Here is a 12138-nt window from a genome sequence, read left to right on the forward strand (position 1 = left end):
GATATTTATTCTCGCTGTTTGCATCTCCTTGTTGATAAAAAGTTCAAAAGCAGGTGTTGTCCACACCTATAACGTTAATCTCTGACTAATATGAGAATTTTACTCAGCTACTGTAATTACTCATTTACAAAATTCCTTCGGTTGATGACTGTTGTTGAGTAATAAACAAAAATGATTGTAGAGATTATCATTTAATTCTATTACAAAGACACATCTCATTAAAATAGAAACCAAAGTGTGAATTCCACCAATAAAATAAAAAGACAGACATTTTTTAAATCAGAAAAAAAGTTTAGGATGCAAAGGTTTTGTATAAATAACTAAAAATGTGCTTTATTCATGGATTGTGATGACAGGAGCTTGTAAATTACAGAAAAGGTAATAATAATTGCTTACACTTATATAGCGCTTTTCTGGACACTCCACTCAAAGCGCTTTACAGGTAATGGGGTCTCCCCTCCACCACCACCAATGTGCAGCATCCACCTGGATGATGCAACGGCAGCCATAGTGCGCCAGAACGCTCACGCCACATCAGCTATTAGTGGGGAGGAGAGCAGAGAGTAATGAAGCCAATTCATAGATGGGGATTATTAGGAGGCCATGATTGGTAAGGGCCAATGGGAAATTTGGCCAGGACGCCGGGGTTACACCCCTACTCTTTTCGAGAAATGCCCTGGGATTTTTAATGACCACAGAGAGTCAGGACCTCGGTTTTTACATCTCATCCGAAGGACAGCACCTGTTTACAGTATAGTGTCCCCATCACTATACTGGGGCATTAGGACCCACATGGACCACAGGGTGAGCGCCCCCTGCTGGCCCTGCTAACACCTCTTCCAGCAGCAACCTTAGTTTTTCCCAGGAGGTCTCCCATCCAGGTACTGAACAGTGATATGGTGATATGGCTGCTGGCTTAACAGTGGAAAGTATTGCCTGCAGGGGTTTTTTACTATGAAAAACACTGTTAAAAGCCTGACAAATGTTTAGAATTCCACTAAACAGACTCTTTTTGGTGGACATCAGAGAAAAACTCATATCTAAAGTGAGAGAAAGAAACCAAACCTAACACAGGTGTCTGAACCAGAAGAAGGGGAGTTTACAATAAGTGATTTATTGAGTGTTGGAAGGAACACCCATGCATATCAGAGAGTTTGATATGAGTGTACAAATTTTAAATCCAAGTCATCTTAGCCACTGTTCATTTACTTATTGTTTTTTTTAGAAAACATGTCCTTATCAATATTTTGTTTTAGAATTGGAATTTTAACTTTAAATCAGTAGCTTGAGGTTTCTCTGTCATCTTAGCAGTAAGATTGTCTAGCTTTCTTCAGTAATATTTTATTTCTTTTAAGACTTCTTAATTAGTATCTTGTAGTGGGTCTGGACCTTCTAAATTAAGAATATGTCCAAGAAATTAAACAAACTTTGAAGGTGTTTGAGGGAAAGTCACTATGTATGGGATGGATGATACCAATGTAAACAGAGATGTGTAAAGATTTTTACTCTCTTAGGATGATGATATGTTGGGCAAAGCAATCATTTCTGTTAATGACACCTTTACCAAAGTCTTATTCATGTCTCACACATGGTGGTAATTTGTTTTTACTTGAGCAGACAAAAGACCTGGGTTCTGCCTTTAATCAAAATGTCAACTAATACCAAGTAGATGGGCCACAAAGAAAATGCTTATACTGTAGATGAAAATACTTTGTGAGCCTTACACTCAGTCCATGCATTAATCAGGTTAACTCATTTATTATGGTATAATAAAATAACACATGATAATATTAAATAATAACCTTTGTTTAGTCATAGATGGTTATGTTTGAATATTATGTTACTTTTAATATATGTACTAGCAGTTTAAATGTCCTGGTAGCATAGTTTATTCTGAGATAATTCTTAATAAAGTAGTTTGCCCCAAATTCACTGGCATTATTAACAATCAACAATCACAAATTAGCTGTGTACTAATTTATTTATTTCAAAGTATTTTAGAACATACAATGTGAAAGTATTCAGATCCTTCCTTTGGTGTCTCATTTTGTGAATTTTGATACACACATTTTAAACATAATTTTTTTGAGGAATTTAATAATTTAATTTGAGGAAAATCCTGAATGCTCAAACTGAAGACTTCTAAGATAAGTTACAGTAAATGTCAGCCACCACTAAAGACTAAAACCGAAATGTGTGCAGCATGACCAAATACGAAAACCAAATATTTGGTGGAAGCTCTTTTGATTAATTATATATATATATATTAATTTGTACTAATTACAGCTGCAATTCTTTGTGGGTAAGTTTTTACCAACTTTGCACACTGGCTTGTTCCTAATTTACACCTATTATTCTTAGTAGATTCATTCAAGCTGTCTTGCATTGCTTGGTTATCACTTATGGACAGTAGTGTTCAAGTCTTTTCCAAATACAGTATTATCAATAGTGTACCAGTCCAGACTCTGACTGCTTCACTCAAGGACATTAACTTACTATTAAGCCACTCCGATATACAGTGGTGTGAAAAAGTGTTTGCCCCCTTCCTGATTTCTTATTTTTCACTGAAATGTTTCAGATCATCAAACAAATTGAAATATTAGACAAAGATAACACAAGTAAAAACAAAATGCAGTTTTTAAATGAAGGTTTTTATTATTAAGGGGGAAAAAAAATCCAAACCTACATGGCCCTGTGTGAAAAAGTGATTTCACACCACTGTAGCTTTGGAACAAGTAAAGGTTTATTGAAAAGAGACACAACATTTCGGCTGTGGAGCCTCCTCCAGTTGTTAGGGAGAGAGGAAAACCGGCAGTTGATAAAGCACGGGAGAACAAAAGCCAGGAGTGGAGAGGAGGCAGGAGCAGGAGAGAAGCAGTATTGACACTCAGGTGGTGTGAGGTCGAGAGAGGTAAAGAGAGTAGTGAATTCAAAACCTGCAAATGAACAGAGAGGATTAGAAGGAAACGAGTCTGTCGTTGAGAGAAGGGGGAAAGTGTGATCCTAGTTTCAGAATAATTCAGTATGATCATGGCCGTTAGAGGTGAAAAGGGAAATTGTGGGCTTGGATCCTCACAGCCCTGACATGTTCACTGAAATGGTCTCCCAGTCTCTTTCCTGTCTCACCAACGTAAATAGGGGAAAGTGCCTGGTGTAGATGATTACTGAGGGCGGTCGAGAGAGCTGTGAAACAAGAAGGTTATGCAGATTAGGTGGTCAGTGATATGAGTTGATGTGGTGGTCGGAAAAAAGAGTACCAATGGAGGGATCATCTTGTAAGATGGGGAAATTGTCATTACTGGTCATGGGGATAGAAAGTGTGTTAGATCATGATGATCACAATTACTGTACACAGAAAGAGGCCACTCAACTAATTGTGTGGTTCATTAAGGAAATGTTATGCATCTAAATACATTTAGATTTGCCATGGCTAAAGAAAATTAATACTTAATAAATCATTACTTTTTCAATAGGTTCTAGTATGAGGGGTAGGTTGTGTATATAGAAAATATTAATATGAATAAAATAATATTAATTGTTACTGGGATTTATATACTTTTTCAAGGCTCTCTGTATAAATGTAATTAACACATTTTTATAAAATAAATGAGAGTAAAATGTAGAAGGTGTGTGTGTTACTTTGACAAGATCTCATGTAGAATTTTTCTCTTTTGTTTCACAACCTTTCCAATATTGTTTTCTGCAAAACAAACAGATTCAAGGTTAAAGGCATTAGGTTAGGGATCGCCAGTCCTGGGACTGAAGAGCACTGATCCAGTTCAACTAATAGGGCTTCCTTAATCATTTATTTTGAAAAAATCATTAAGATTACATGGAACTTTTGGATTATTTATGAAAGTCATTTGTTCAGATAAAAAATGGTCTTTTAGGCCTGAAGGGTACTCTGACCTAAGTTAATTTTTTAAAATTAATTGAACAAATCAGCAACAGTTCGCAATATAATTGGGACCACGTTAATAAATTATGATTTAGTGATTACCTAGACTGAGGCTCTCATGGATCAGGAGTTGGGGTGATCTGCAACAGAAGAACAAATTCATGGCATGCTTTCCTTTGAAAGGGAATGGCTTAATTCTTTTTATGGCTATAAATATGACAAAACTCCTCTGGAAAACCATGATGACATTTTTAGGAATATGTCATAATTTTTATTTAGTGAATATTTGTCTTGACATCACAAACTTTCTATAAATGTTTTCTCGGAAAGTGCTGACTTGCGGTGAAGGAGAGATATGCAAAAGATACAAGTATGTGTCGTAATGATCCTTTTTTATAGGCTTAAAGCCAGAGGAGTGTTAACATTTCTTTTCAGAGGTGGGAGTTACTATGATTATATTAGTCATTGGACTAGGATGAAAGAATAAATTCAAGTTATTACAAATGATAAATATAAGTTGCTAATAAATGGGGGTGGCGTGGTGGCACAGTGGTTAGCATTGTTACCTGCAGAGGTGGGGTCCTACGTTCAATTCCAGACCTGGGGTCCTAAGTTTGTGGAGATTGTATGGCCTCCCTGTGTAGATCCCACCTTGTGCCTTTAGCTTGCCAGGATAGGCACAAAATTCCTCACAATTGTGAACTGGAAGAAGTCCTTAGAAAATGTATGGATGCATTTGCATGGTCTGCAAATGGGACTTGGTGAAGCCTTGAATGCTTCAATTATGTATTCAAGATGACACATCATTTCATGATGTCCAAAAGCCTATTTTATAGTGAAAGTGACTTATTAGAATATACAGTAGGTCCCAAATTGGGGAAGATTTTACTGGCACACTAAGTTTAAGGACTTATTTGCCCAAAAATTAAAACTTTGACTTTCCCCTATTAGAGATAGAAATCTTAGTTTAGTAAACCTTGAAGATATTTGAGATTTACTTTTGGGTTTTGTAAAGGCAGGATTTAGCTTTTCTTTTGCAAAAACAATTTTGACTGAGACATGTCGAAATGCTTTATGAACACGGCCCTAAATGTGTTTGAACTATTTACATGGAATTGGTCTGTATTTAAGAAGTGCAATGAACTTACTTTAGCAGGAAAATATGTCTGATGTTCTACTACTAATAATTTTTTGTCAAATTTACAAATTGCTGCTAACTTGTTTAAAAATATTTCTGTTGTACTAGATTGCTGCACTGTACTGACCCATAATGTAGTGAAGCAGATTTAGGTGTAAAACACTTCAGATGTATTATGAGTTTATATTACAGTGTTTTTACACTTAACAGTGTTTCAAGCTGTAAAGATACCTACTGGTTCATTTTAACATTATAAAACCTGTTCTATGTCCTCCTAAAGGTAAACTCACCTTGGGTTTCAGGTTGATGTTTATTAAATTCCTGGTAACCTTTTTTCAAATCACATTTTGATAATGACTGTGAAAATATTGAAAAAGTGAAAAAATGTTTTTTCAACAAATTGAGCATCCATGAATTCATAGAAGATAAGGGTCTGTCACATGCACAGTAAGCAAAATGAAATTGATATGCGGCACCAACATGCTGGAGACTGCTTTGGGATTTTAGAAACACACACTGGACAACACCGCCAATGTGTCGTGTTTATAACAGGTGGAACAGGGTCACATGGTAGCTCCTTCAGCCAGAACACACCAAGGTGTTAGCCTTTTACAGTGAAGGTAAATGCTATGTTACAAAACAGCCCCTGACTGTTTTTGGAAGGCTTCATCCAACACTGATTTACTGATATTTATGTTTTTGTTCTTCAATATATGTTATTATTCAGTGGTATAATATTTTTATCTTTCATGTACAGTTTTTGTAATCATGTATTTCCAACATAGAAGGGAAATCACAGTTTTTCATCATTTCCAGTCTACTGTAGCTGATGACTAAGTAAGTGGAGTATAAAAGTAAACCTTCTCACACAGCTAACTCATTAGGACTGAAGCTCTTAACTCCTATACATAAGAATATAAGAGAGGTTTCATCTTGAATGACCTAAGAATCTCATCCAACCATTTCTTGAAAAAGTCCCAGGGAATTTGCTTCAATATATATAAAAACATATTAAAAAATAAAATATTTGGATTCTCTTCATGAAGTCAAAAACAGGTAAGTATTATGTATATTTATGTTTGTTAACTCTGTTTCCACATTATTGTGACTGGTATAGCTCTGTAATACAAAGATTAGTTTAGAAAAGAGCATGCTTATAGGAATGGTTTGAAATGCATTTCTGAGCAAATATTCACGTGAATATTCAATTAGCTTTACACTAATAATGTTACAACATTTTATACACAACATCATAAAAGTATAAAAACTAATATCACTGTTATACTGTTATATGAGTATATAAGTACGTGAGTTGTTAGAAATATCATTATTAGTTGCTAAACTACTTATTGAGCACTTTCTAATGCATGTTTTTAAAAAGAAAAACAGTTATATGTTCATTTGGAGTTCATATGTGATTTGGATTATTGCAAAATGGGCATTTAATTGTTTCAGTATTATTTCCATCTAAACTAACATCTCTTGACAAGTGCATTATGTGTCCAGTACAGTTTATTTTTCCCAGCTTCACAAGCTTCACAAGCCTTTATCCAAAGATTAATTCCCAAGTAGAAAGAAGACAGAAAAGTCATATTGTTAAGGACTGTACAGGCGACCTACTTAATGCACTAACCTTGAATTTATTTATCGGGTTTGTTTCGTTTGTGTTTTACATTCTGAAAATGTAAATCTTTTCCTTATGAAGACCTTGCTTTAATTGTGTTGCAACCAATTCTTCCAACATTTTCACAAAAGGAACCTTGGAAATAGAAAAAAGGAGAAGGAAAGAGAGAAATATCAGAAGAACTAAAAGAAGTAAAATGCCATTGCTAACATCGTAGCTTCAATCGTAGCCTGGACTGCATATTATTACTTTTTAACTTCTGCAGGCTATCCTCTGTGTAGTACACTTGACTAGTTCTGTCATGCTGACATTTCCACAGCATGCACTTCCACTTTATGGTATTTAATAATTCTGTGCCTTGGTTGTACACCGTCTTTTGAGAAATTTCACAAACATCCCTTTTTTTTCCCTAGGACTTCTGAATGCATATTTTGCTTTCTGCCTGATGTTGACAGTAGCCACTGCTGCACCAGCAAAGACCTACAAAATTACAGAATACAGCAAGGCTAAAAACTTAACAAACCTCCTGAGAAAAAACATGAACCACCTCCTAATTCAATATGTAAGTTATATATATATATTTTAATTGTTCTTTGACTAACAGTGTTCAGGAGTCCCGATTTGTTTAAATGGATTCAAATGCAAAGTAAATTTAAAAGTAATAATTTTCTATCACTTAGTAGAAGTCAGGATGTAGTGATGTTCACTGTGATTAAATGTGATTAAAGGACTAATCCTCACCATATTTTAGCCCTGCATTTATTTGTTTTGCAGCCCTGCTACAGTATGAGTTTGCAGTGATTCTTCATTTATGCAATAGCTTATATTATTTCCCATTGAAGAAGTATAGTACGTTTCATTCATGAAAAGAAACCTTAAATGAGAGGGTAGAACACTGAGAAAGATAATAGCTCTTTTTATGTTCTCAGCACTGACTAGCTCTGATATGCTTTGGAATTCCACATCTTTGTTTTGCACTTTCAAAACTCTTTAAAGAGTCAACTACTGTATTTCTGTAATAGTTTGTGCATCTAAGCACAGCAGGAGATGCAGCATAGAACTGCTTAAAATACAGTAAATCTAATATGCAACAGACATAGAGATTCGTTTTATCATCGGTATTTCCTATTCACACAATTTCTGCATCCTTTGCCTATCAGCCTGTCACCCTGTCATGTGTTTAGGCAGCTTTATGAGGGACCAGGTGGTGATTAATCACACAGCACCAAGTCTGGGAACATGTTAACCTTGCATCCCTCCAAGCGAAGTCATATGAGAGTTACTTCCTTGATTACACAGCTCTCAGATAGAAATCCACTGGATAGGGGACAATAAAAGTGTCATCAAGCTAATTAACATTACCATACTAATAGTTATGCTTATTGAATAACTGCAGTCAATCCAAAGCATCATTTAAGATGCAACATTCTGAAAAATACCTCTCTTGTGCCTTGAGAAATGACAGCCTTCCCTAATACACTTTAAGTGAGCATGGACACTATTTCCATAACCTTTGAAATCTGACAAAAAAATCTGAAGCCCTCTCCCAGTTGCCTTACCAGCCTAATGGACACTGTAGTCAAGGCTCATAAATAAACATAAATTGTGAGACTGCAAATTCTGGAAACTAATATTATAAGTCCAGCATTAATTTAGCCTGGGGACACAGGGAGAAACATTTTCAAGTGCCCTTTACACTTTTTTTCCATGGGAAAGACAAAAGCCCGTTTATCTTTGCTAAGGTGCTGGGACTAAACGTTGGCATTTTTAAAATTCTCATTCCAGGTTAACTTGACACACTTTCAGCAAGAGCTGTGCACGGGCATGGAGTCTAAGTCTGACCTCCAGATTTTAAACAAGTCGAAGAGTGATAAAGAGAAACTTGCCCATGTGAAAAATGGGCTTGCCTTCATCAATGTCACACTGCAGAAGATTTATCTCATGGAGCAACAGGATCAAAATCCCTTAGAAAAAGATTTTCACAGTAATCTGGCCGTGGCTGCTTCAAGGACTGAAGACCTGATTTCTCACGTGGACAGCATTTGGCACAACTTGTATAATACTCCTGGTCCCAAGAAAGAAATACATTTTAACTACCCCTCAGATGGCTTTAAAAAGAAGAAATGGACCTGTTCAGTGCTCAAACAGTCCTCATCATTTCTTGTTTGGGTATCGTCTGTGATTTCCCACCTCTAAGCCTCATGTTATTAAAGCTCGGATGCTGTAGGAGGCCTGTGTTGAGTCTGCCCCCTACAACACTCAGTAAGCTGTGTTGTAAGTAATGCTGGCAGTCCAGTAGGTGGCAGCTCTCTGTGTGCAACAGAATGTAAATCTGGAAAATTGTATTCATACCTGGAATGAGAATGAGTTTTCAAAAGTTTTGTATTTTACTTATTCCTAGATTCCTTGAACATTTGGAAGTACAATGGACATGTGGACGCCAACGGAACTTTCTTTGCACACTATGTTTCTTTGCACACTTCAGGCAATTGAATGTATTTTTAGCATTTTTAAGGAAAGATATATTTTTCTAAAAAGAGCCTCCTAAGAAGTTTTAGTTTATAAGAATCAGCTGTCAATATCAGGGATGTGTCTTATATGAGCACCATATGTAAATTGTAGATAAAGGTTGTGCATTTTGCATTACTTTTTTCAACCTGCCCACATCCCATTGGTGAAGTAAGTCAGTCCGTGTATAGGAAGAAAGTAGCTGTGACATGCAAGGGGATTTTCTGTGTGTTTCTGTGTAAAGTAAAAACCACTTAATAGTTGAGACGATTCATCATTGAGATACTTTTTTAAATACTGCTATTTATTTATTTGTTGTATTTATGTTTATTATAACTAACTGGATGATCACTGCTTTTTTTACAAATTATATGGAACAGTTACAGTCTTATGCATAATTCAAGAAAATTAAGTACTGTACAAGTAACTTGTTCTTGTTCCTATTATTTATTTTATTTTATTTTAAGATTATTTTCTAATTTAAAATGTCATCTGACATTTTCAGTCAGAAAATAATTTAGTTTACTTGTCTACGACTATAACTTAATCAGAAAACAATGACTAAATTAACATTCCATGGATATTGGAATTTTGTGGGCATTATTTTATCTGTCAATTTTTACCGGTTATGGGGTTTGAGCTATTTTCTTCAAACAAGTCCTTAACTCTTAGTCTGTTAATGCTTGATGAATTGGTATTGAAAGGAAATATTAAGACTCAAAAACTCATCCAAAATTCTTACATTGTTTCACGATCACACAAATTCTTTTTTATATGACTTCAAATGTTGAGTCTGCCCCCATGTTTGTACACAGTTGTAGAGTAGTGGGCTGTCAAAGAAACTAAAGGAGCTGAAGGATGCTATTTATAGACCATTAACAGAATTCTTCCAACAGTCACTCAAAACAGGGGTAATACCCATTGACTGGAAAATTGCTAATATAGCACTCATACCAAAAAAGGGGAAAACTCCAGCGAGGAAATTATAGACCAATAAGTCTTGTTTATTTGTAAGGTTATGGAAATAATAGCTAAAAATAAAGTAGAGGATTTTCAGTGCTGTGATAAATTTTGGGGGATAGCCCTGGGACATGTAGGAAAGTCTCAGTCCTGTTTACTAATCTGTTGGAGTTCTTTAAAAAGGCAACAACAGAAACTTAATCAGTCAAGTATATTCCTAACCTTAAAGGTATGCCTAACACTTCCAGGTTCAAAGTCTTGAGCACAAAAGACTATGAGCAGACTTGACCTAAGTATTCAAGACCTTAAAGGTATTGACAAAGTCAACCCAAATGGATTTATTGAAGCTTAACGGTGAAAGATGAATGTGGATCCCAACTATGTCTGGAAACTGGATGGCGCCATTGGATAAATTACCTACTAGGAACCAAACTAGTAAGATTACCCAAATGGCCTCCTCCCGTTTTTAACTTTTCTTATACTCTTTATGATATCAGACTATCGTGTCTATAGGAATAGGGATAGGAAGGAGACTACTTACATTCTTGAGCAATAAAGAGAGACTGTAGTGTCTTACCTTTGATTGCTCAAAAATTTGAGTCACCTTAAAAATTATATAAAACAGAAATAAATGATACCCAACTGCAGCCCCATCAAATAAAGAGCATAATCTCAAAAACAATCTTGCCCCACATAGTTTCCCTTTAATTGCAGTGGAAATATCACTTTGGTATTTGCTGTGGAAGAAACTGAATTAATCTGTGTGCATACAAAAATGTGTAGAGATTTATATTTTTTTTAATACACCCAAGAACAGTCTTTCTGTGATGTTTTGAAAACAGCTCCACCATTGAAGTGGCCAGCTGTAAAATAAATGTTTTGTGTTTCAAAGGCATTTTATTGGCTAAATGTCTTCCTGTGAATGCAGATGATTTTGTATGAAACATGTTTTCTTCTCTTTCTTAACATACTGTAGCACTCAAAGTTAAAACAGAAGTTCGAGCCACCCATACAGTACTTGGCAGCAGGGCTCCTTTGGGTAGACAGAAGGTGCCCTTGGCAAAGAAAGTACTTGCGATTGGCAGGTGATTCAACGTTGGGATTTATTCCAGACTCATTTTAAATGTGTTATTTACATTATCAGTTAATTTGCTGCATTAGGGTGGAAGCATGTACGCCCGCAGAAAGCTGCTAATTACTGGCCTTAAAGGTCAAGCGCTATCCTTTGAATGAAGGGGGATGAGTAAAAAATGTTTCAATAGGGTGCTACAAAAAGAATAAACAAGATGAAATCACTGTTAAAAATTAACTTGATCAGCCACCAGCTTCCAGATCTGGAGGATGATGTTTTAACACACCGAAGGAACGGGCAGGAACATTGAAGTGCCTACATTGTAAATCAATCCATCTTTCCCCCTTCACCTTCTGATCTAAAGCAAAGAACTGACCCCACAATTCTGACCTAAACTGGACCAGGCTACACTCAGGGGGGTCAAACTCCAGCCTTCGTTTCAGTGCCCACCACACAGGCCAGTCTGCTTCCTCCCAGCTAAAAAGAAACCCCACCTTCTACAGCTTTGTCAGAGTCATTAATACATTTCGTGGACCGTTTCTTTTTTTTTACACAACCTAATCATACTTTACAAAGAAAAAATCCAAACCTAATTTTGACATAATTTGATGAATTATGACAACACCTTCACTTCCAGTATCGTACAGTATAACAGGGTCTTTAAAAGAAGCGGGTCCAGGCCAGCAGTCACACAAAACACAGCTGTAAGGTTAAAAAAACACCCTAAGCTTTTTCAGAGCTGATGATTAAACTTCATCTTGAAGTATCCTAGCTGAGCAGCTAAACAGCTTCACCTACTGTACCTCCAGATGAACGATACTGCTTCTCTCAGACTCTTCAAGGCAAAACTTCCAAAATTCACAGACCAACATTCATGAGTTCCTTTGTTCATCAGTCAGTCCCTCTCTCTCTGGCGAATGGTGCACACAAGCATTCTG

General features: G+C 36.0%; 1 long non-coding RNA gene across 1 annotated transcript; it reads left to right on the forward strand.

The window, feature by feature from the left end:
* Positions 1–2099: 2099 nt before the first annotated feature.
* On the forward strand, positions 2100–11023 carry LOC148641518 (uncharacterized). Its single transcript, XR_015929793.1, has 3 exons — positions 2100–6092; positions 7074–7222; positions 8446–11023. It is a non-coding gene; the product is annotated as an uncharacterized LOC148641518 (long non-coding RNA).
* Positions 11024–12138: the final 1115 nt, after the last annotated feature.

Source organism: Lepisosteus platostomus, chromosome 24 (genome assembly GCF_059453375.1).
Source record: "Lepisosteus platostomus isolate fLepPlt1 chromosome 24, fLepPlt1.hap1, whole genome shotgun sequence".
Classification (NCBI taxonomy): Eukaryota; Metazoa; Chordata; class Actinopteri; order Semionotiformes; family Lepisosteidae; genus Lepisosteus; species Lepisosteus platostomus.